This window comes from Gossypium arboreum, chromosome 10 (genome assembly GCF_025698485.1).
Source record: "Gossypium arboreum isolate Shixiya-1 chromosome 10, ASM2569848v2, whole genome shotgun sequence".
In the NCBI taxonomy this organism is placed as follows: domain Eukaryota; kingdom Viridiplantae; phylum Streptophyta; class Magnoliopsida; order Malvales; family Malvaceae; genus Gossypium; species Gossypium arboreum.
In genome coordinates, this window is record NC_069079.1 from 15,513,372 (window position 1) to 15,519,301 (window position 5,930).

General features: G+C 36.6%; 1 long non-coding RNA gene across 1 annotated transcript; it reads right to left on the minus strand.

The window, feature by feature from the left end:
- Nucleotides 1–3,384: 3,384 nt before the first annotated feature.
- Nucleotides 3,385–5,622, minus strand: LOC128282380 (uncharacterized). The gene is made up of 2 exons (XR_008272640.1): nt 5,494–5,622; nt 3,385–3,625 (listed from the first exon to the last, which is right to left on the minus strand). It is a non-coding gene; the product is annotated as an uncharacterized LOC128282380 (long non-coding RNA).
- Between the last annotated feature and the right edge of the window lie 308 nt (nt 5,623–5,930).

Genomic DNA, 5,930 nt, shown 5'->3' on the forward strand with positions numbered 1-5,930 from the left:
ATGTTCAAATGAATTGTGTTAAATTGCTTAATGTGATTAAAAATGCGCATGGCCATTGTGTATTTGAGCTAAAGGGTGGCTATATGACCTATTAAACTCCTTGTCATATTCGGCCATAAGCTAGCATAATGAGACTTTAATAAGTTAAATTTGTTTAAATTAGCTCAAGAGCTTAGAGGACCACAGTTGGATAAGGGGAAGGAAAAAGTTATCGAATAGCCACCGAAATCGTTCGACCACATCCGAGGTAAGTTTTCGAGTAATGGAACTTAGATTATGATTTGATTAGATCATGTTTTAAGCAAATCAAAATCATGCTCTTTGTATGTGGCTATTGAGCCGAAATTTCAAGTGTGATAAGTGTCTTGTGTTTGAGCTTTGGTAATGAAAATGAAATACGGATGTGTCATGATTTATTGATAAATGTACATGGTTATTTGAATGATGTCCGGGCTAAGTCCCGAAGGCTTTGTGCTAAGTGACTATATCCGGACTAAGATCCGAAGGTATTTGTGCGAGTTACTAATTCCGGGCTAAGCCCGAAGGCATTGGTGCGAGTCACTAAATTCGGACTAAGATCCGAAGGCATTTGTACGAGTTACTAATTCTGGGCTAAGCCCGAAGGCATTGGTGCGAGTCACTAAATCCGAGTTAAGTCCCGAAGGAATTTGTGCGAGTTACTATAACCGGGCTATGTCCCGAAGGCATTTGAATGAGTAGCTATATCCAGTTAAATTCCGAAGGTACGTGATTCGGAAATGAGCGATCTTGCTGTAAAAATTTCAGTTAATACGCTTGTAAAATCCCAACAATGAGGTATGTTTCGTATGTGCATTGGAATAGTTGATTCCTTGAATAATATTCGCCAATGAGTAATGAGCTTCCGGTATTTGGCTAAGATGATCCCTTATGTATGAATATAGGGGTTGGAATGTGAAGTAGGAATGATTTGAGAATATGTATATATGGAATTATCCGTTTAGTTATATGAATGCTATACTTCTGATGTGCTTAAATTCTTTGCTCAAAACTTACTAAGCATTTAATGCTTACTCCATTTCTTTGATTCTCTATTTTATAGATTTTGGTTCTTCAGCTATCGGACTCGGGATTTTGAAGTCGAATTCGCCCATACTATCAAAGCTCCTTTTGGTATACTTTTGGTTGAACTTTGAAATGGCATGTATAGGACTACCCTTTTGTTGTTGGTCATGAACCCTTCGGTTTTGTGTAAATTTGGATAGCCATGCGAAAATGGCTTAAATATACTTTGATCATAGCATTATAATCGTTTTGTATGTTGTCCGTCGAGAGGTATGGAAATGTTGGTAACAGTTAGCCATGGGAATGGTTATTCATGATCACTTTTGGTATATGTATGACAAACTCTAGTTGATCCATGGAGGATCATGAAATAGGTAAAGTTTACCTTAAAAATAGATGCTGGCAGCAGCAGTGATGTGGATGTGAAAAATCACTAAAAATAGTAGGAATAGAGTTAAATAGTGAATAAATTATGTAATCGAACCTTGATGAATCTATTTTCATAGTAAAGTAACGAAACGTTCATATGAATAGTATATTATGAGATGTTAAAGTTTTCGTGAGACAGGGCCAGAACGGTTTCTGGATCCCCTGATTTGACTTTGGAAATTCATTATAAATTAACCAGAGATAATTAGAAGTCATGCCTTATATTTATAGATTCCTTTTTGAGTATAGTTTCATTAGAAACAAACGGCATCAGTATTGAAGCCCTGTACAGGGAGATATCCAAGTCGTAATGCATGAAGGTCAGTGTAGTCGCACCCTGTAACAGGGGAGACTTTAACTAATAAACTGTACTAATTGGCTCGACCAAAAATTCTAGAAAACAAAATGTAGATGGATATATGAGTCTAGTTTCAGGAAAAATTTACAAAACTGGTTTTCGAGTTTTGAAACTCAAGATATGATTTTTAAGGCAACAGTGATGCAGTAACCAGCTTGTCTGGAAATTTTTAAATGGACTGTAAAAAAATAAGTGAATTTAGTCTGTGAACCCCTCGTGTCCGAATCCGGCAACGGTCTCGGGTACGGGGTGTTACACAGGCTTTATTTTTTTCCAAGCCAATTTTTCAGACCAATATTTTTGCCCAAATCCTCTCACTTTTCGGGCGGACCTTTGGGTCGGGTCGGGCCGAGCCGAGCGGTTAAGCCTATGAGCAGGTCTAACATAATCCTAAAAGCAACAAATAATTTAGTATTTTAATAAATAAAAATAAAATCCTAAAACTAAAACTAACAATCACGCACATAAATGAGAAATTCCTAACCCTCAAAATTCAAAATCCCTAATTTGAAATCTCTCAAAATCTCTACTGCCAGTTCCAATCACCTCCGTGAATCGTCCGGTGTCCACCAGGTCACCATCATCGTTCGACGTTCATCTGCCATCGGCCATCACAATAACACACCTTTGATTTGGACTTCACTCACCACCATCGATGCTCATTTTGGATTTTTCGGGTGTGTTTTGTTAAAGATCTTTTCTTTGGGCCTTTGTTATTAGGACTTAGGTGGTGAAAAGTCCATGGTTGTTTAGTATCAACCACCTACATCTTTAACTAATAAGTGGGTAATATATGTTTCAATACTAATGGTAAAGGGTGCATGCTAATGTAAGAAAAAAAACCAATAATATTATGAGAGATGAAATTGTAGAGTTGAGATTCGATTTTTCCAACCCTTCATACTCGTAGCATTTCTTTGTGAAGGGGACCAAACCCTAAATAAGTAGTGAAGGGAATCAATCCCATATGGTACCTTTTCTTTGGAATGTATATTACATTATTTGACTTAGGCGTTAAAGATGAACAAATTTCTTTTCTTTGGGATATGCTTACTTTTAGCTATTAGGGGGTTACAATGGTAGCTTCTTTCTATAAAGAGAAGAGGAATAGAATAAGAAAAGATAATTTTAGATCATTTATGTATTGTATACATAAAGTAATGTTTGATAGTGTAGCACCCCAAACCTGGCTCGGAAGTTATAGCCGGATCCGGCATGCCACATCAAAAACGTTACAAAAAAATTTTCCATTCTAAGTCCAGAAAATCGTACTTGATGTTCAAAAGATTAATTCATTAAGGGTTAAAGTGAATGGAAGCTGTGCACCAGGTAGGAAACCGGAAAAGAGGTGGTGAGTCCATCGGACTGCTTAAGTACCAAACTCCCTTCAGATCGAATCCTAGACATGCATACCACCATTGCCACACCTTAACGTCGTGGATATTTCTAGGAAACCGATTTGATTAAGTCATTTTTAGGAAAAGTGATTAATTTTGGAAAATACTTTCATTGCGGAAGCTTTGCTTGTTGTCGTGTTATTTTGAAATCAACTGTTGTTTTTGAAAACGCGCCCTAAAGCTATCCAATTTCAACAGTTAAAATAAGTATTACCTATCTTAGTAATACATATTAAAAACCACCAAAAATAAATAAGCGGCCTTATTACATTTAAAAGCCCAAAACCTCAAACGTAATTAAAAGGATGTCAGTTCACCAGAAGAAAATCAGACTTTCAGAACGGATGGCCACTCCGAATTCCCTCACAGCTCCAAGCCCACTATGGTTGGGGATTTTCTGCGTGGATGAAAATAAAAGGGGTGAGTTTGGGGAAACTCAGTGTGTAAATTAACCCAACCATAGCCTATATCAGCTCAAACCACAGAAATAGAATAAGTTGGCCTTAGCCCGAGCAATTCAAAATAAAGCCCATAGGCCCATAATGTAACGAGCAGATATTACATGTTTATGCGAAACCCAACCATATCCAACCGTATACACCCCGTACCAACCTTACACCGTGTGGGAGACAACTCGACCCACCCAACCGCTACACACCACGAATTTGCAGCATGGCTGCGAGCAGATAATGTGACAGAGTCACGGATATAGATAATCGTGGCGAGCCATCGAGCAGATATATGTGGCGAGCCACCAGATCAAATATTTGTGGCGAGCCACCAGATCGAATATTTGTGGCGAGCCACCAGATCGATATTTGTGGCATAGCCACCGAACGCTTCCTCCATAATATAACCCATGTCCCCATGCAATGATATATAATCATGGCATACATCATACGTAATCGATCGTCATGCTTTTCAACAAAATTAACCCTAAGGGTATAACGGTAATTTTGCACCTAGAGGTATAACAATAATTTTCCATACATAGGGGTATTATAGTAATTTAGCTACTTTTAGGGTTTTCATGCATATCCTAACTATTTACGTACTATCAGAACACTTACCGCACATACTTACTAAATTGGGCCCGTTGGCCCATGAACCCGATCTTTGGCCCATTAAGTCCAAATTATCAAAATGTACTGAAATCGCTGTCTCTGCAGTTTATTACTTTAGATTACCAAATATACAAACCCAACTATCTTACGAGCATTCAGACATCAAAAATTCCCAAAATACCGACTTTTCGGCATTTCGCTTTTCGCTTTTGCCAATCTAGTCTATGAGAGGGTGTCGATTACACACATGCTTGCGATGATATCTCGACGAGATCCACACACGAACCGCCTACAATTGGATTACTAACACGTTAATCTAACTATTCAAATACAAACTACGATTAACCCCTTACAATATTCGCCAACCACACCTACAGATCATAGTAAGCTTATAAGAAATCAATAAGCAACTCATTAACAAATTTTTGTCAATGTTTACCACATAATCATAATTTCACTGCAAGCTGTCTTCCTGAGCAACAGTCACTAAATCATTTATAACTGGAGCTACGAAACTCCAAATCAAGTTCCGTTAATTTTCCTTGAAATAGACTCATATATCTTCTATCCATAAAATTTTCAGAAGTTTTGGTTTAGCCAATCAATACCAGAATTTTCTCAAAGTTTCCCATGTTTCACTGTTTGAATAATCTGACCACCCTTCATTACGAATCAAATTTCTCATTGTACAGAATTCAAAATATGTTCTTGTTTATTTCATTAGAAACTAGACTCAATAAGCTTTAATTACATAATTTATTCAGCTTCTAATTCTTCTCCCACAATTTATGGTGATTTTCCAAAGTCACGTTACTGCTGCTGTCCCAAGCAGATTTATTACCAAATCACTCTTTCACACATACCTTGCATGCATGTTATTTAAACATGTATATCACCAATCAATCATCACATATCTATGATTTTACTTAAGTATAATCTCCATTTAATCATTTTAAAGCACAACATGTTAGCTGATTTTTCCTTTAACATCTAAGGCACATGCATGCTCATTTGTTTGGCTCAACTTCACCTATCTTCCATTTTTCATCAAAAGAACATGAAACAACAACCATTTCCTTCATTTTAATTCATGACTAAATGCTCACAACACAACTAAAAATCAAAATATACTTCAAGAGTTAAGGTAGAATCAAGAAGAACTCATGAACCTCAAAATAGAAGCAAGGTACCAAGAACTTACCTTCAATTTTCCTCCTCCTAATGACCGAATACTCAAGAGCTTTCTCCTCTCCTTTCTCTTCTCTAACTTCAGCTATGATGAACAAAGATGGACAAAACTTTGTTCTTTTCACCCATTTTTCTTTTAATAAAATTTCATATTTCATCCATTTAATTTTTTAATACAAAAGACATGAAATTCTTATCATGAAACATTTACCTAACCCATTATCATGAAACATTTACCTAACCCATTATCATGGAACATTTACCTAACCTATTATCATGGAACATTTACCTAACCTATTATCAATTTATATCAATTTGTACCATAAATTATGGATATCAAGTGTACATTTTGTCTACAACAACATGATGGCTGGCCACTTCATGTAAAATGGGAGGTTTGTCATGCAAATCCTCCTATTTTGCACTCCTATTTATTTGGTCACTTCAATT